The sequence below is a fragment of the Sciurus vulgaris genome (assembly GCF_902686455.1).
Source record: "Sciurus vulgaris genome assembly, contig: HiC_scaffold_270_arrow_ctg1, whole genome shotgun sequence".
NCBI classification, from domain to species: Eukaryota; Metazoa; Chordata; class Mammalia; order Rodentia; family Sciuridae; genus Sciurus; species Sciurus vulgaris.
Window position 1 is genome coordinate 27,979 of NW_027632783.1, and position 19,679 is coordinate 47,657.

A 19,679-nucleotide genomic window follows, 5' to 3' on the forward strand; every position below is an offset into this window, starting at 1 on the left:
CGGCAAGGAGGCCGAGGACGCGCTGATCCCTGTGGCGCGGCTGCAGCTGTCCGGCCGACCCCTCCTCCCTTGCCACTCGAAGACAGACTCCTAGCCCGGGCCCCGCGGTACCGGCCGCGTGGAGAACGAGGTTCGCGAGGGCACCAGCAAGCAGGTCTTCTTATGGCTGCCTGGATGTCCTTAAATTCACTTACGTGTCTTGTAAGCCTCTCCAGTCTAGCAGTTTACGTGCAGGGAGCAGTTCCTGATGTACAATTTGGCCCCATGAGATTTCATCAAGATCAACTTCAGGTACTTATATTGTTTCCCAAAGAAGATAACCAGTGTAAGGGATTCTGCAGGGCATGTGAAAAAGCAGGGTTTAAGTGTACAGTAACCAAGGAGGCACAAGCAGTCCTTGACTGTTTCCTGGACAAACATCATGACATCATCATCATAGACCACAGATATCCCCGACAGCTGGATGCAGAGGCATTGTGCAGGTCTATCTATCAGAGAGTCAAAACTCTCAGAAAACATAGTTATTATTGGTGTAGTATGCAGGGTGGACAGAAAAGAGTTGTCTGTAATGCCCTTAATTTCAGCTGGCTTTACAAGAAGGCACATAGAAAACCCCAGCATCATGGCCTGTTATAATGAACTGCTCCAGCTGGAATTTGGAGAGGTGCCATCACAACTGAAACTCAGAGCTTGTAACTCAATATTCACTGTATTAGAGAAAAGTCAAGAAGCAATTGAAACTACAAGTGAAGACCACATTATTCAGTATGCAAATCCTGCACTTGAAACAGCAATGGGCTATCAATCAGGTGAATTAATAGGGAAGGAATTAGCAGAAGTGCCTATAAATGAAAAAAAGCTGAACTGCTTGATACTATAAATGCATGCATCAGGATAGGCAAGGAGTGGCAAGGAACTCACTATGCCAAAAAGAAAAATGGAGATAATACACAACAAAATGTGAAGATAATGCATGTAGTTGGACAGAGAGGAAAACTTAGACACTATATATCCATTATCAGAGTGTGCAGTGGCAACAATAAGGCTGAAAAAATACCTGAAGGTGTTCAGTCTGGCATTCATATAGATAATCAGACAGGCAAACATAAAGACAGAAGGAAAAGCTCACTGGATGTCAGATCTGTTGCCTCTCGAAGTGAAGTTAACAACCAGAGACGACACTCCTCCCTGGCCCGGATACATTCCATGACGATCGAGTACCCATCACCAAGGTAATCAATATCATCAATGCTGCCCAGGAAAATAGTCCCATGCCTGTGACAGAAGCCTTGGACTGTGTGCTAGAAATTTTGAGAACCACGGAGTTATATTCACCACAGTTCAGTGCTAAGGATGATGATCCTCATGCCAATGACCTCGTTGGGGGCTTAATGTCTGATGGTTTGTGAAGATTATCAGGGAATGAATATGTTCTTTCAACATAAAACCTTCAACAGGCTTCACACAGTACAATCACTCAATCACGATGTCCCATCGAGGACTGCTCGGGGCCTGGAAAATGTGGAATACTGGGACTCTGGTATTTTTGAACTGGAGACTGCCACCCATAATAGACCTTTGATTTATCTTGGTCTCAAAATATTTGCTCCCTTTGGAATCTGTGAATTCTTAAACTGCTTGAAGTCAACACTGAAATCGTGGTTACGAATTATTGAAGAAAACTATCATTCTTCTAACCCCTACCACAATTCTACACATGCTGCTGATGTTCTTCACGCCACTGCCTATTTTCTGTACAAACAGAGGATAAAGGAAAGTTTAGATCCAGTAGATGAGGTTGCTGCCCTCATCACAGCCACCATTCATGCTGTGGATCACCCTGGGAGGACCAACTCCTTCCTGTGCAATGCAGGGAGTAAGCTGGCCATTTTGTACAATGACACTGCTGTGCTGGAGAGTCATCATGCAGCCTTGGCCTTCCAGCTGACTGTTAGAGATGACAAATGCAATATCTTCAAAAACATGGAGAGGAGCAACTATTGGACACTGCCCCAGAGTATTATCCACATGGTCTTAGTCACAGAAATGACAGAGCACTTTGAACATGTCAACAAATTTGTCAATAGCGTCAACAAGCCCTTGGCAACACTAGAACAAAATGGGGAGACTGAGAAATATCAGGAAGCCACAAACACTATGCTCAGGGCTCCAGAGAACTGGACTCTGATCAAATGAATGCTGATTAAATGTACTGATGTGTCCAATCCCTGCCGGCCCCTGGAACACTGCATTGGGTGGGCTGCACGATGAAGAGAAGCAGCAGAACTTGCCTGTGGTGATGCCAGTTTTTGACAGAAACACCTACAGCATCCCCAAATCCCAGAACTCTTTTATAGATTACTTCATCAAAGACATGTTTGATGCTTGGGACGTCTTTGCGGACCTGCCTGACTTAATGCAGCATCTTGACAACAACTTTAAATGCTGGAAAGGACTGGATGAAATGAAGCTGTGGAGCCTCCAACCCCCTCCTGAATAGAGCAGGAGGCCATCTGGGCCCTGAAATCTTGTGCCTCCAGTCATTTGGAATTCCTGAGGGCAGCCAGAGTTCCATAAGCCTTCAGTATTAGGCAGAATCATTTCCTCATCTGCAAAGCCTTTGCAAAAGTGTTTGGTGACATCAGTAACCACCTGCAGCCACCATCCAATGACATATGTGAACCATGGCCACTAGCAACTGCTGCAGGGGCTCTTCACAAAAGCACCTCAGAACCAGTTTTCATCAGCCTCCTGTTCACATGAGGCCTGGGCATACCCGCAGAGAGGACCGATGGATTATCCTGCTAGTGACAGACTGGCTGGCTGCAAACAGTTGCTCTCAATTATGTTCAGTGCTTCTGGACAGCTGGTGGCAATCGGATCTTTAGCAACTTTTTTCACATCATAGAAGGTGCAATCACTCACTTTGGAATATGACTGAAAGTGACCTCTCTTTTAAAATTGAGTAGCAAATAAACATGAAAAGAAAAAAAAAAAAGAGAGACAAAACTGTTACCCTGGGAAGGCAGAGCAGCCAGAAAGTAGCAATTTGAGAGCCATGTTTATCTGACAGCAAATAATTAAAATAGTATTACTGAATTAGCTGCATTGAGTGAACAATGAGCTATTTGATAAGAGCATTAACTCAGTGAGTCAGTTTTTTCCTAGACCAAATCAGATTAGTTTTTCCCCATTTGACGATTTCTGGCCATTTAGGATAAATAACAGGTCAATGAGATTTCTGGCATCCAGGTTTCCAATGGTGCTGACTGAGAGTCCTGGGACAGTACCAGATGGGCAGGCAGTCCTGTTTCTCCTGGCTATTTCCTAATTTTCCACAGGCCTGTATTAATGACATAAGTTAGTCTGCAAACCCAGCTGAGAGCCCTGGGACATGAGGCTGGTGAAGGCGGAAGCCCTTCCTGCAGCCTCGAGCAGAGCGAGCTGTCCAGGTCCCTGGTTCACAGGTGGAGGGACAACCCTGGAGTCCACATCATGTGCTCTCTGGTGTCATCAAGGGGACCCGGCCTGAGGAAGGGTGCTGGAACCTTTGGGACATTCTACCACTTCTCAGGGCCATGTGGAGAGCTCAGACTGCCAAGCTTGGGCTTCTCCATATTGTTTCCCCTGGAAACCTCCCGCTGGGCAGGGAGCAGGCACAGACACCCAGCAGTGCAGCAGGTAATTCTGTGGTGGCGTGTAGGAAACAAACTAGGGTTAGAGCTAAGGAGTCCCTCTAACATCTTCAGCATTTTCTTGTGTTTTTTTTTTTTTTTTTTCTTTTCTTTTTTTAGATTGAATCATCACAACCAACGTTGATAAATCACTGTTCAAGGTCAAACTTGGCGGTAGAATCCAGGCCAGCCCAGGTCTTCTCATGTCCTGATGCCCAGGTTTCTCACTGCCATTTCTATTTTGCTGCTTAAACCAGACCTCACCCCAGTATCTTTTTATTTATTTATTTTTATGAGCCAGAACACAGCCATCAACCTTCTCCCTTAAGAATGTGACCCCATCCCTCTCGTCAGATCCTTCCTGTCACTGGCCTTCTCCTTCCTTCACCCCAAGCTATTTATGAAGTTAGAAAATGTCTGAAGGCCTCAGGAAACCAACTCTGCTCTTCTGATGGCCAGGAATCCCATACTCAGCACTTCTGCAGAGTCTTTATGAAACCAGAAAGGGAGCATAGGAGAAAGTCATCTCAGAATTCAAGAGCCGCAGGACAAATAAAAGAGTTCTGCTCGAGTTCTGCTCGAGTTCCACGTACTCTCCTATTGTGGGAGGGATTTTTATTACAGCAGTGACAGCCAGCAGCTAGATGGACCCATGGGGCCAATGGTGGACACCAACACTGACTAGCCGCAGCTGGCAACAGCCACGTCACCAGGCTGTGAAGCCAGCCCTGTCCACTCTGGCCAGCTTCCCCTTGCAGAGGGCCACAGGCTCTACTTCCTGCAGCTCTGAGAGGCAGCAGCCTGGCTGCCCAGGAGGAGGGCTACTGGGAGTCAGCTCCAGGATCTGGCCTGGGGTCTGGGCCTCCCTTACTCCTGGGGGCAGGGCAAGCCCTTCATGCCCACCCTCACAGCCACCTGCGGACAGAGGAGGTGAGTGCAGCAGCCCCTCCACAGGGCAAAGCAGACTCAGAGATGATGGTGATTCTTTTGAAACAGTATCATAGGCATTTTTAAAAAACAAGGAATGGGGCTGGGGAGATAGCTCAGTTGGTAGAGTGCTTGCTATCGCAAGTACAAGGCCCTGGGTTTGATCCCCAGCACCCCCCCCCCAAAAAAAAAAGGAATGATTTTTATTCACTATGCATTTATGAATAGGAGTCATTGGTTTCAATCTGCCAATGCTGGTTTCTTAAGGACTTTAAATATCTTATTTTTCTGGTACCTCTGGCACTAAAGATAAACACATAAACTCTACTTAGGTGCTGGTGACTATTCTCCATTTACCCATGGAAGAGGAATAAATCAAGAATATCAACTAAAAGTGCCCAAGTTTGCCCTGGCTGGATGGTGGATCAGGGAGATGCAGGACTTGGAGCCCTGACATGGAGCTTCAGGGTTTGGCTGTGTGTGGCCTATGTAGCATATGGACTCCTGGTTAGGACATGATCCTTTGTTTCTTGAGTGTAAAAAGTTTTGTTCTTATTTTAACTACTACCTCAAAAGTTTTTGTTTTTTTTTTTTTGCCAGGGATTGAACCCAGGACCTTGTGCATGTGAGACAAGCACTCCACCAACTGAGCTACATCCCCAACCTTCACAAGATTTTGATGAAAATCTGATGATAGATATTGGGAAAAACATTTAATAAATGCTAAAATAAATGTGAATATTTGCACATTATTATAATTTAGAGTCCACCATTTAAAAAACATACTGATCAAACATCTGGATGGTCTTTTTAAAAATGTACTATATCATCAGAACCACATAAAAAATGTTCCTGAGGCCTATCTTGTAAAGATCACTTTACTTAGGGAAGAGACACTAGTTTGTATGACAGGAATTTCCAAAGTTACCAAGTTCAAACTCTCAAGAGTTCAAGGTGGAAATTAATCTAAGCACCTCCTGCCTTGTTGGCACTGAGGGAACCCGGTGGAGACTTGTTAGATAGCATGGAGTGGCAACTCTGGAGAGTCAGTTGGTTCATGGCAAGTGACGTCAAGTCACACACCTGGCAAAGGAGTCCAGGTGCTGTGCGCCATCCCCACCCTGGGATCCCCAGGGCTTCCCCATTCTTCCCCACGACCAAACCCCTCTCAACCTGGATGCCACCTTCCTCCAGGACCTTGATCACAGTACCTTTCCAGGAGTTCCCGATTTCTTCAGTCTGTTGGCTCTTTCTTCCCACCTCACGGAGATGCCATATCTGCATCTCCCTTTGCACTGGTGGGCTTTTCAGTGGGTACTGCCACCCCATTGGTCATCCTTGGCATTCCCAGCTCACATTTGGTGAATGACAACAGTTATGTGCCTACACATAGGAGCATGGAACCCAGGCAACACCCCACCCAGGTGGGCCATGCACCAATGCTGCCCCTGACCTCGTCATCCAGCCAGGTAGGTGGAGTGGGATGCCCAGCTGGATTCCTTGCCAAGGGTCCCTCCCCTGAGCCCCAATGGTTTCCAGCACAGGACTGGAGAGGACTGAGAGGCCAACTCCTGAAGAGCACCTGCCACACTGAACTGAGACGATGGCAGTTGTCCCTGTTGGTTTGAAATCAGGAACTATGCAAAAGTCATAAGAAAAGGGAAGAGACCCTAGGGAGCCCTGTGGGTCTGTTCTCAGCACTGCCCCCTGGGGCGAGGCTCAAGCAGCCTGCACTGAAGGGTATCAGCAGCCCCTATTTGCCTCCCAGCACTTCTGCTGCCTGACCCTAACCCACCTGTCCAGCCTCCTCCCCAACAACTCACTGACTAAGTCTTCCAGGTAACACGCGGCTTGTTCATTATTGTCCAAACACACTTGGCATGCTCTCCATCCAGAGTCTCCCCTGGCTCCCTGCCGGTTCTGCCTTCCCTTTTTACATATTCATAGGACACTTGCTCTACAGATGTGGCTAAAATTCATCCCTGCCTGACCACAGTTTTTCTCCCACATCAAAATCCTTACAGCATTTATAGCCCCATTCCTTTGGCAATTGATTAGCACTTGGGTTTTAGTGTGTACTGCATTGGCTTGTTTGCTAATCACTGTCGTTATTATTTAACTTATTGCATCTTTCTGACTTTCTGCATTTACTAATGTGGACTCTCCTTGACACAGAAAGATTACTGTACTTATCTTTACATGCCAATGGAGAAATGAGTTCATCATGTGCCTTCGAGCCCTGAGTTCCAGGAAGGTCAGGTGGGCACTGTCCATGCCTCCAGGCTGATTTAAAGAGACCCACTTGGGGTGTCCCTGATCAACCTTGGGGTTCACTTCCCTTGAATGTTCAACCACAGTCTCTACTCCTTCTTGCCACAGCACTGCCCAAGTAATTTGTGAACAAAAATACAGATAGCAAGGTGAGCCTGGTGCAGAGTCACACACCATGGATCCCAGTGGCTCAGGAAGGTGAGGCAGGAGGAGCCCAAGTTCAAGGCCAGCTCCAGCAAGTTAGCAAGACAGTGCCTCAAAATAAACAATAAAAGACCAGGGAAGTGGTTCAGTGGTAGAGCAAACCCAGACTCAATCTCAGTATCAAAAAGAAAAGGAAAGAAAGAAAAGAAGAAAGAGAAAGAGCAGGATAATGACAGAAATAGACCTGAGCTAGCATGTGGCCCCAGCTCTGACCCCAGTACAGCCAGGAAGCTCTGAGTGGCCCGTGAAGGTAACTCAGCCTCTGGGGACTTCAGTTTCCTACTGGGGAATGAGCTTTGGACCAGGAGAGGTTGAGAATGCCTTCTAACTCACTGCTACCCCAGGACACAGAAAGTGCCCACAGAGCAGCAGAAGAAGGCATCCCGATAACCCTGGCATCCTTGTCCAGGTTTTAAATACATATGTGACTTTTCTGCTTTGCCTCAGAGTTCTAGTTTATGGTTAAAATCCTCTGTTTTAATAATTCAAGGTACACCAGCCAAACAGGAAATAAAGAAAAAGAAAGCATTCAGAGTATTCATCTCCAATTTTTCATGAGTAATAGCCAGTTATGAGGGAAGGCCAAATGGCAGCTGCTGCATCCCTCCCTCTTGGCTGACCAGGTGAAGGCCAGCAGATCAGCACTGACCGCACCTGGGGAGGGAAGCTGCTTGGTTAATATTCTGCTCATTTCTATTTGAGAGGAAAACGGTTGACACTGTCTTGTTGAAAGGAAAATGCACTCTGATTTCATCATCAAATAGTATTTATTATTAATCCCCAGAGTGTGTGTGGGGCTGTGCTGAGCATGCCAATGGGCCTGCCACCTGCCAGCAGCTCAGGAGGTTGAGGCAGGAGGAGCCCAAGTTCAAGGCCAGCTCCAGCAAGTTAGAAAGACTGTGCCTCAAAAAATTTCTGTGCCAGAACTTGGTCTCCTTGTGTTGACGCTAGAGGTGAGAAAGGGCAGTAACAAAAGATTAAAGGATGAAAAATGGACGTTGGAGAAAAGGTCACAAGAACTGCAAAAGGCTAGTCAGCAGAGGGAGGCGAAGGGTTGCTTGGTTACTGCCTTCCAGCCCAGGAAAGGTCTGCCCATGAGCAGTTTGCCACTGAGGCTGCAGCAGGAGGGGTGCATTGGAATGAGTGGGGATGGCGGTGCAGGCCAACCCCTTAGAGAGCCCAGGAATGTACCCTGCAGATGCTGAAGAGGGGCTCAAGACAGGGGTCTCCTGAGGGAGGGGCACCATGGGCAGGGGTGCCTGAAAGGCAGGACCCCAGACTCTCCCTCTGGATTTTACAGATCTCCCAAAATGATGGCCTGATTTCCAAGTCCAAGGATCTCTCTGGTGCAGACACCACTCAGGTGCTTGACCTCAGGCTAGATACCACAGGACTAGGCATGTGAACAGAGCCCTGGGTGAAGCTAGGAGAATGGCAGCTCTGGGCAGATGGAACAAAAGCATGAAGACTTGGTGTCATCAAACCGGTGACAACTGGCCTCACACATGGTCATCGGGATGTCTATTATCTGAGTTCTGGTCCTAATTCTGGTATCAGTCATGTCACCTAGGAGAAGCTATTTGGCTTCTAAGCCTCCATTTCTTCATCCATATAATAAAAGAATAACTTTTAATAACTTCAATAACTTGAAGAATAACTTCAGGGATCTATTTTCAGAGTTATGTGAAAGGTACAGCAGTGTCTGACACCCAGCTGCCTAATAAATGGTAATAAACTAACGGCAGTGGTTGTTACTATGGAAAGAAGACTAATTGAACTTAGGTAGAAATTTGAATGCATGTAAAACAGTAATGGAAAGGGAAGGTTAATGCGGTCCTCGCCCCTCGCACCCCACATGTGCCCCCCAGGGAAGCCTCTTTGCTCTGCACCAAGCAAAACATAAGCCTCCTTTATCCCTGGGCGAGTCACCAGCTCCACCTGGGCCCTGGGGTGAGGGGAACTTGTCTCCACTAAGGAGCTGGGACGGCACCAGGGGTTGGCGACAGCCCGTCGGCAGCTTTGTTTGCAGCCTCTTCCCCACAAGGAGTAGTCCCATGTAGGCAGCACCACCGGGAGAGGCAGGAGGAAGATCGCACTCAGGGCCAGGATGGCTTCTGCCAGCCTGAGCTTCACCACACCTGCTTGGCAAACCACACAGTCCCAGGGAATGACTTCTGAAGGGGAAGTGCGGCCCATGCAACACAGTGATTCATTCCACACACTCCACCTTGCCGTTAGCCTGCAGGGCCAGTGCCAAACACAGCTTGCCAGCTCAGCACGTCACCCCGTGAGCCAACAACGACCTAGTGACCACCACAGCCAAACCCCAGCAGAGAAACCCTTTTGGAAATGGGACTCTCAGACAGCCTGTGACTGGGTAGAGAGCACGGAGGCCTGAGACAACATCCGCTTGAAAGTGGTTCTGTCTCATCGTACTTCTTTGGACACTCTAAGCCACTCAACCTCTCTGTACCCTTATTTTCCTGCAAAATGGGAATACTCATGCCCAGTCTTCAAGGTTGTCCAGAAGGTAAGAGAACTAATTTGTGTGTTTACTCTTTCATTCATTTACTGTGTGATTCATGGAAGAAAAGTAGCAATTTTTTTGTGATAATTTGAGAATTATAAGATGTAAATGTAAGATGCTATATCCTCAAGCGTCTTCAAAGTGCTCCTATAAAAATAACTATTGTCCATTTTTACTAATACAGCCTCCAGGAAGTGAGACCATAATAACAAATTTCAATACTCAGTAAGTAACCAGTTCAATGAACCATGATGGTATAGAGCAATTCCCTGTCTTCACATAATTTAAACATGAACTACATCTTAAAAAATAAATACATAAACCATTTTTTCCATTATGATCTTCTTATTGTCTTTCAGTACTGTGAAGAGTCTCAAAATTTTGTAGGATTTTTCTCCATGTGATGATTGATAACATGGCTTGCTTAAGGGATGGTCTTGATATTCTATTTCTTATCACCTGAATACCACCTGGAAATGAAATGGAAGAGAGAATTCCAAAAGAAGATTTTGAGAAGCAAGTCTAATCAACTGCAAACTGAAATGTGGGAGGTGCCCTCGGGAGCAGCCCTTCCTAAGCACTGAAGAATCAAGGCAACCAAGTCTGATTGCCTGGCTCATCTGGAGATATGGCCCAGCAGGAACCAGTGGGTAGAAAGCCTGCCCCTTCTCCATGTGAGTCAACGGACCCGATTTAAGTCCTTGGACCTCCCCCTCAGTGCTCATAACTACAAACTCTTTGATATGAAGATCAGACACCCATCATGCCCACCAGGGTCATCATCAAAGTCAACGAGTGGACCATGAGGAATCCTGAGAGAGATGTCTCCTATTCCCATGTCTTCACAGCAGCCTCGTAAACCCTGGGGTCTCCACAATAAGAACTGGGTTTGGTGTCACTGGTGGGCAGCATGAGCATGGAAATAATGGCATTTTTGACCTGTATAGAAAGATGAGTTGGAGCTATAGCCACCCTGACACCTGTGCCAGAATTTCCAGAATCTTAACTCTGGCCTCCATCAGTCTGTCTGTCCATTCAACAGCCTTCCTCCATGGTCCCAATGAGTCTTGCCTTGGGCCTTTTAGTAGATGGCCAATTTATTCACCACAGAGATCTCCTTGGAATCTCAGCAATTAGAGCTGAGAGTCACCTCTCAGGGAATCTGAGCTTTACACTCTGCTTTCCCAACCATGCAGGGCAGGTAGCCTTGCACAAATATGAGTGTCTATAAAGCCTTTCTGTTTCTGCCTGTGTTGTAATTTCTAGCACTTAAATAATTTATTACAAGCATTGGTTCTAAAATAGGAGGTAGAGTTAGATATATACTTCCCCCTAGGCCTTCAGTGCTGCTTGAAGGTTCTGCCTACATTAACAAGCTTGGCCCGTGTTCTCAGACACCGGTGAGGGTGAGCAGCAGAGGTTTCCGGGTGTACATCAGAGGCAAAGCCCTGGGACCTGAGTTTGCCTATATAATCAAAAGGCACACATGGCAGTCAGAACATGGCTGTGGGATGGGAAGACAGGTCCAGCCCTGGAGCAGACCTTGCAGGTCAGAGTTACAGGTCGCCTGTCAAGAGAGGGACAGTTCTCAATTTGTCATCGTTGAACCACATGCTCCTGACACTGGGATTCATTTGTCTGGTCGGCTCTGACAATTGGGTTCTCCCAGAGCTCTTCCTAGTGTATCACCCTGGGATTTTAAACTGGATGAAACACATTCTGACAAGGAACAGCCTCTTTATTAATGCAAATTACATGAGGAGGAGACGATAAAAGAGAGAAAGGGAGAGATGCCAGCTGCCACTGCCATGTTCTTATCCCTGTATCGGTCATTTGTTATTTACATGTATACACATTTTTCAGTTTTAATAAAAGGAGACCCAGATTTTCAGTGACATTTATGAACAGTTTGTTTCAAAAAAATGATGCCATCACTATAATTGTATGCAAAAAATCCCCATGCCATGCTTCCTCTGGCACAGGCCTAAGAGCTGCAAGGGGCCGCTCCACCCCGTGTCTTTTGTGCAAAATCCAAACTACCTCCCCAGCTGCCCAGCGTGCACTCCCCACAGGAACAGGTGTCCAGGTGCCCAGGGCCACCATGCTACCTAGTGGTGACCCAGGAAAATACTTTAATCTTCTTTTATTTTTAACCAGAAGAAATTATCATGGATGGATAATAATAAGCTTGGAATATATTACTCTTTCTGTCACAGTTGTAAAAAATCATTTGTGTTGTTTTTAAATGGAGGAAAGGGGTCCACAGAGGAAAAGGCACCAAGGTCACCAGGTGCCCTGGGAAGTCCCTTTACTTGGTGTCCTATCTAAGAGGGTTAGAAATGCAAATTCTGTATTTCTGCCTGGATGAAGTCTTCCGTGAAAGTAGGCAAACAATGGGCACATATCTGCAGTTGGTCCCAAGAGCCTGCAAAGAAGGCAGGTCATGCTCCTCACTGGGGAGGGAGCACAGGAGCTGCCCTGCAGTTTGGAGAGGCACCAAGTCACTGGTGCTGATGCAGTCTGGCCACTCTGCACCCAGGGTTTGGTTGCTATGGCCCTGCAAGAGGGCCGTGGGCCTGGGGCCCCCTGATGCTCCCCAGGTCTCCCACCAAGTGGTCCTCAGCTTCCTCAGTCCAAGGGTTGAACAGTGTGATTTCCTGAGAGTTGACAGATTATAATCCTCCCATAGTGTCTGTCCAAATTCTCCATGGTGCAGTTGGAAAAGCAAGGTCTATAGCCAAAGACCAGTGTTCCAGTAGGGAATCAGCTTTTAGCCAAAGGCAGAGCTGGGCAAATTACACTGACTTCATATATATATATATACCTATATCTATCTATCTATCTATCTATATATATATATATATGGTGTAAGTGGACAAAATACCTTTATTTTATTTTATGTGGTGCTGAGGATAGAACCCAGGGCCTTGTGTGTGCTAGGTAAGTGCTCTGCCCTTGAGCCACAATCCCAGCCCAACACTGATTTCTTTAATCTCAGTTTCCTGCTGTGAAGCAGGAGGGTTAGACTGGGTGTGTGACAGTCTGCTTCAGCACAGGGGTTCTGGTGTCACTGAAATACCAGAAGCATGGGCCCAGCCTCACAGCTCCATGGTTATGACCTCAAATGTGGGACGGGTGCTCCTGCATGTTTACAGGACTTTAGGCACAGTCGGCCCTCCACACCTGCAGGTTCTACACGCACAGGTTCAACCAACTGCAGATGGAGAAGGACTGAAAAACAAAACTGCATCTGCACTGAATATGTACACCTTTCTTTCTTCCTTATTCCCTGAATGTTCCAGAATAACACCCTTTAACAGCATTTACCTGATATTGGGTGTTGCTGGTCAGCTTGAGACGGCTCAGAGCACTTGGGAGGATGCCCGTGTGCACTTGCTAAGCCTTTTCACACAGACTTGAGACCTGGGGGAGTGGTGGGTGCGGGTAGGGGGCTCTGTAACCAAGCCCTGTGGCTGCAGAGGGACAACTCCATGCTCGGGCATTAGGATGTGAACTGCACAGGTAAGTTTTGGTATTTTCTGTGGGTTAGAATTTCTTCTTCCTTAGTATTTAGGATCTTCATTTAAAGAGTCTTGAGAAGTTGGAAAGGGTATTAAACCAGGCAAAGGTGGCTGTTGATTTGCTCTTCTGCAAATGCCTGTGTGCAGCACTGGTTCTTTAAATCTCCATCACCCTCTAAACAGGAAGCATTTGTATCCAAGCATGACAGCCTTAAAACAGGTAACTCCCTCCACTCCCCCTAAAAACTGACTTTCCAATTAAACAGACAGCAAGGGCAAGACAAACAACCCAACAGCCAGGAGAATTCTGGTGATGGAGGACAGGATTAATGGAAGTGGGGAAGTTGTCTCCTGCCTGGTGAGACCCACAGAAACAACACCTCACCAACAACCACATGTGAGACAAATGCCGGTCGTGCACACTCAGCATCGGGGTGCACGGGCTACTTAATCATGTCTCCATGGTCCACAGAATTAATATTTAATAGCACTTGTCAGCAAGATTCTACCCCAGGTCTGCTCTGCCTTTGCAAGCTTGTTAGTGGTTGTGTCTTCTGGTTGTTCTTCATTCCAGACTCATGCTTCCACCTGCAGCCATGTTCATCTGCCTTCCTACCTTCAATTCTGCATTATCTGGCAGGGCAAAGGGGACAGGGGATATAAAGCAGAATTTTAAGAACCTTCATTAGTGGCTGTTCTCCAAGAGTCATGAGACACTGGGAAAAACAAGGAGTTTTCTTTGTTGTGGTTGGCAGCACAGGACAGTATTCACCAAAACCATGTTTCTCATTTCATTACTACTAGAGTCTCTCTGACTGATGTGAGCCAAAGAACTGGGCTTATGATGGTATGAACTGGCCAACTTATGTACTACCATGGTCTGAAAATCCTGCTCTGTGGAGACCTGATCCCCGGTGAAAAGTGCTGGGAGACGAGTTCTTCAAGAGAGACTAGTTCAGGACAGTGGGGGTCTCAAGAGAGTGCTGATGCCGTAAGGCAGAAGTGGGCATCCGATCAGAGGATGAGCCTGCCCCCTTCCCTCTCCCATGCACCTGTGCTCCTTCACCCACACAACACCATCCCCATGACATGAGGTGAGGCCACAAAATGGCCTCCCCAGATGCTAGCACCCTGATGTAGGACTTCCCAGCCTGCAGAAATGCCCACACATCAGTTTCTTTTCTTCATAAATCATCCAGTCTTGGTTATTCTGTTTCAGCAGCACAAAACAAACTAAGACATCTTACACAGAGTTACAATTTCATTTTGACTTTCTATTCCAAAGTTATTCATTCCGATTCTAAAGGAAACATTGTACTGTGATATTAGAGAGAAAAAATTTATCAAATTATATGTCTAAATCCCATGTTGATAGTTGGGATTTCCTGGAAATTTTGTCTTATGTAGGATATTATGAATCAGAAATTACCCTGGACTAGAAGTCTGCAATTGGGTCTACAACTAGCAAATGACACAGGTCCTTTAACCTCCTTTTACCCTGCCTCAGTGTCACCGCAGCGTGCTTGGCACTCAGAGTTATAGAAACAGGTTGAAACCCCTAATCCAAAGATTTGAAATCCAAAGTGCTTACAGATCTGAAAGACAGTGAACACCAACACAACCTCCATGCCTGACCTCACAGGGTGGGTCGCATCAAAACACAGGTGGCCTAAAGATATTGTGCAAAATGAGCAGCAGGATGGGTGCAGGGTGATCATGAAACAGGTGAAATCTGTGCTTAGAGTGTGACCCATCCCCAGGATGTCTCGTTATGTAAATGTATATGTAAATAGTCCAAAATACAAGAACCTCCGAAACCCAAACCACTTTTGGTCGCATGAATTTTGGATAAAGGATACTCCACCAATCCCTGCTGGGGAACTCCACCTGAACCTTCTTGGAGTGCTCTACCTGCTGCTTCCTGGGGGCTCCACCTGCTCCTGCTTGGGGGTTCCACCTGCTCCTGCCTGGGGTGCCCCACCTGCTCCTTCCTGGGGGATTCTACCTGCTCCTTCCTGGGGTGCTCTACCTGCTCCTTCCTGGGGGATTCTACCTGCTCCATCCTGGGGGCTCCATCTGATCCTTCCTCGGGGTTCCACCTGCTCCTTCCTGGGGGCTCCACCTGATCTTCCTGGGGTGCCCCACTTGCTCCTGCCTGCAGGTTCATTTGTGTATTTGCTTGGAAACTTGCTTGTTTTTCTTTCCTTCTAGAACATAAGGCCCTGTCTTAGTCAGCTTTTCATCACTGTGACCAAAAGACATGGGGATAACAATTTAAGACAGGATTCTTTGGGTTCTTGGTTTCAGAGGTCTGGTCCACTGATGGCAGCTCCATAGCTCTGGCACCAGGGTGGCATGGCAGAGAGCACATGGTGCAGGAAGCTGCTCAGCTCAAGACAGCCAGGAAGAAGAGAGGGCTTCACCCCCAGGGACAAAATACAGAACCTAAAGGCTCACCCAGTGGCCCACCTCCTCGAACCACAGCCTGCCTTCCCACAGTCACTGCCCAGTTCATCCATATCAGAGGATTAATCCATGGATCAGACCACGGTCTTTGAAATCTAATTGTTTCACCTCTGAACGTCCCTGCACTGCCTCACACTTGCATTTTTGAGGGACACCTCATGTCCCAACTCCAACAGGCACCCCAGGGCAAGGACACCATGTTGTCCAAAAGGTTCTCGATGTTTTTTTTTTTTTTTAATTTTAATTTATTTTTATTGTAAACAAATGGGATACATGTTGTTTCTGTTTGTACATGGAGTAACAGCGTACCATTTGTGTAATCATATATTTACATAGGGTAATGATGTTTGATTCTTTCTCTTATTTTTTTCCTCCCCCCCACCCCTCCCAGTCCTCTTTTCCCTCTATACAGTCCCTCCTTCCTCCATTCTTGTCCTGCTCCCACTCCCCATTATGTGTCATTATCCACTTATCAGCAAGATCATTTGTCCTTTGGTCTTTTGAGATTGGCTTATCTCACTTATCATGATATTCTCCAATTTCATCCATTTGCCTGCAAATACCATAATTTTATTATTCTTTATGGCTGAGTAATATTCCATATATATGCCACAGTTTCTTTATCTATTCATCAATTGAAGGACACCTAGGTTGGTTCCACAGTCTGGCTATTGTGAATGGAGCAGCTATGAACATTGATGTGGCTGCATCTCTGTAGTATGCTGATTTTAAGTCCTTTGGGTATAGGCCAAGGAGTGGGATAGCTGGGTCAAATGGTAGGTCCACTCCACATTTTCTAAGGAATCTCCATACTGCTTTCCAGAGTGGCTGCACTAATTTGCATAACCAGCAATGTATGAGTGTACCTTTTTCCCCACATCCTCTCCAACACCTATTGTTGCTTGTATTCTTGATAATCGCCATTCTAATTGGGGTGAGATGGAATCTTAGTGTAGTTTTGATTTGCATTTCTCTTATTACTAAAGATGGTGAACATTTTTTCATGTTTGTTGATTGATGGTAGATCTTCTGTGAAACGTCTGTTCATATCCTTAGCCCATTTGTTGATTGGGTTATTTGTATTCTTGGTGTAGAGTTTTTTGAGTTCTTTATATATTCTGGAAATTAGTGCTCTATCTGAAGTATGAGTGGCAAAGATATTCTCCCACTCTGTAGGCTCTCTCTTCACATTGCTGATAGTTTCCTTTGCTGAGAGAAAGCTATTTAGTTTGAATGTATCCCAGTTATTGATTCTTGCTTTAATTTATTGTGCTATGGGAGTCCTGTTAAGGAAGTCTGACCCTAAGCCAACAAGTTGAAGATTTGGGCCTACTTTTTCTTCTATAAGATGCAGGGTCTCTGGTCTGATTTCAAGGTCCTTGATCCATTGTGAATTGAGTTTTGTGCAGGGTGAGAGATAGGGGTTTAGTTTCATTCTGTTGCATATGGATTTCCAGTTTTCCCAGCACCATTTGTTGAAGAGGCTATCTTTTCTCCATTGCATATTTTTGGCACCTTTGTCTAGTATGAGAAAATCGTATTTATTTGAGTTTGTGTCCGTGTCCTCTATTCTGTACCATTGATCTACCTGTCTATTTTGGTGCCAATACCATGCTGTTTTTGTTACTATTGCTTCGCAGTATAGTTGAAGTTCTGGTTTTGCGATAGCCCCTGTTTCATTCTTCCTGCTAAGGATTGCTTTAGCTATTTTGGGTTTCTTATTCTTCCAGATGAATTTCATGATTTCTTGCTCTATTTCTGGAAGGTACATCATTGGGATTTTAATTGGAATTGCATTGAGTCTGTATAGCACTTTTGGTAGTATGGCCATTTTGACAATATTAATTCTGCCTCTCCAAGAACATGGGAGATCTTTCCATCTTCTAAGGTCTTCCCCAATTTCTTTCTTCGATGTTTTGAAGTTTTGATTGTAGAGATCTTTTACCTCTTTGGTTAGATTGATTTCCAAGTTTTTTTTTTTTTTTTGAAGCTATTGAAAATGGAGTTGTTTTCCTCATTTCTCTCGATGGTTTTGCCTCCTGCTCCTTGGTGTGATCAACTGTCAGGTACATGCTGAGCTTTTGTGATGTTATGTGAATGATGGAATGGCTGAATAAAAGCATATTCATGGGTGCTAAAGCCACAGGCAGAACAAGAAGTGAGAGGTTTTGAGCAGGCCAGCTTAGCTCAAACATGGGCTCCCCATAACAAGCCATGTGGACCTGGGCAAGATGGTGCAGGCAGTGTCTGCCATGGAGGGTTGTTGTAAGGACCAGCTGCTGAGGCTAGAGAGGGCTTATCACTGTGCCTGGCCAACAACAGGAACTCAAAAATGTGAACTATCATTTTATTCAGAGTCTTGACTGTGCACTTAGAAGCACCAGTTAGGTTTCACACGTCCTAAGTCTCAGAGTCTCTGGCACACCCAAGGACAGATAGTAGGTGTTTAAACAATACATGCTAGATTCACTGACCTACTGATATACTCAAGCTCTGAACACAGAAGAAAAGGTTGTCATACTGACAACTCAAATTCACAAACACTTACCAATGAGAACTATGGCCAAGGAATCCCACTAGCCATTGTGCTAATCAGTACAGGGAAGAATTGAAACCCAATCTCCTCAAACTCTGAGAAATGGCAACCCTGCCATTCTTGGGCAAAAGAAGCTTGGGTCCTGAGCTCGAGTTTCTAAAATCCAACTTCAGGTTGAAGATCAGGAATTTACCAGCCTGGTAGTCTTGTCAACTGTCAGAAATAAATGTGTCCTCCACTCTACCCCTAAGTACAATTTGCACATACTCGTTGTCTCCCCATCAGCCCAGCACCACACTCCCGTGACCCAAGCCTAGACCTTCTCCACCCCTTACAGACCTAACTCTGATCTGCTGTAAGAAAAGAAAGTAAATTAGTTTCCCAGGAAATCTGCATGCCCTGCAAGCTTGGCCACCATTTTGTTAAACAGTAATAATAACTTAAAACATGATGACAGTGGCCAATGCTAACCACCCTGCAAAGGCCATTCTGCCAGAGTTGCCTAGCAATCTGCGGGCCTCATCCTGGAGCCAGCAAGAGACCCAGCGAGTCTGGAGCCATGGTGGCATTGGAACCATAGGGTCATGGGGGACCTATGGAGGCCCCTGCGGATCTCACCTTAACTCTGCCCAGGGAATCTGGTCCTCATCCTTGAGATGAGGCCATGGATGTGCACATTCATAGGCCCTTTTCTGAATTGGTTTGTGTTTATTTCTGAATTTAAGAGCTGGAAATACTTTGAAAAATATTCAGTTTCAAGGACTGGTCAGAAGGAATCTAACTCTGAACCATGTTAGACATGACAAAGCCAAAAATTAAAAAAAATAAATAAAATAGAATAAAACTTAATAAAACCTTCCTCAAAACAAGTGAAGTCTGAATCCTATGGCTCACACTCTGAAAATCTCAGTTTGTGGTTCCCGAGGGGATCCAGCCTCGCCTAGAGACCTGCCTAAGTGCAACGTGCTGAGTGCTGGGCTGTCCAGGTACTGGACCCCTCCTGTGTGCCATGCCCTGAACCACATGAGGGAGACAGAGGAGCAGGTCACTGGCTCTGCTTCCAGAGGCTGGTGGCTCTGGGGTGGCAGGTGGCAGGCAGGCATCCGTATGCATTCGCAGCTGCTGTCCCAGATCCCAATGCAGTCTGAGGAGGTTCTGGCCATGGCCACTGCCAGTGGGCAGCCTGCCACCCACCTGTTATTCACCTGAAGCCTTTACACTCTGTGACTCCCTTGGTCACCTCCTCCTCCAGAGGGTCACAGTGCTATCATATCCTCTGCTTCTACCTGTCACTTCTGCTAACTTCTTAGGCTGGCATCAGCTTGCCACCTGGTCTGCTGTCCTCTTAGTGCACCTTCAAATCATTGAGAAGCCAAAGGCTCCATGCTCAGGTCCTCGTCTGAGCCCCTAGCTGTGTGAGTGGAGAGGCCTGCTCACCAGAGCCCTCAGGAACAGCAGTTACTCAGAGGACCTTCTCCTATTGATTCCAAGCCCTCCTGCCTGTTGGTCAACATGCACAACACACAGTAGGCACTCAGAAGCAGCTGTTTTCA

The 19,679-nt window shown here is 46.3% G+C and overlaps 1 pseudogene across 1 annotated transcript; it reads left to right on the plus strand.

Annotated features, from left to right (window-relative positions):
• The first annotated feature begins 250 nt into the window (after window positions 1-250).
• Window positions 251-2,983, plus strand: LOC306652540 (high affinity cAMP-specific and IBMX-insensitive 3',5'-cyclic phosphodiesterase 8A-like; annotated as a pseudogene). Its single transcript has one exon. The product of its transcript is annotated as a high affinity cAMP-specific and IBMX-insensitive 3',5'-cyclic phosphodiesterase 8A-like (transcript).
• Window positions 2,984-19,679: the final 16,696 nt, after the last annotated feature.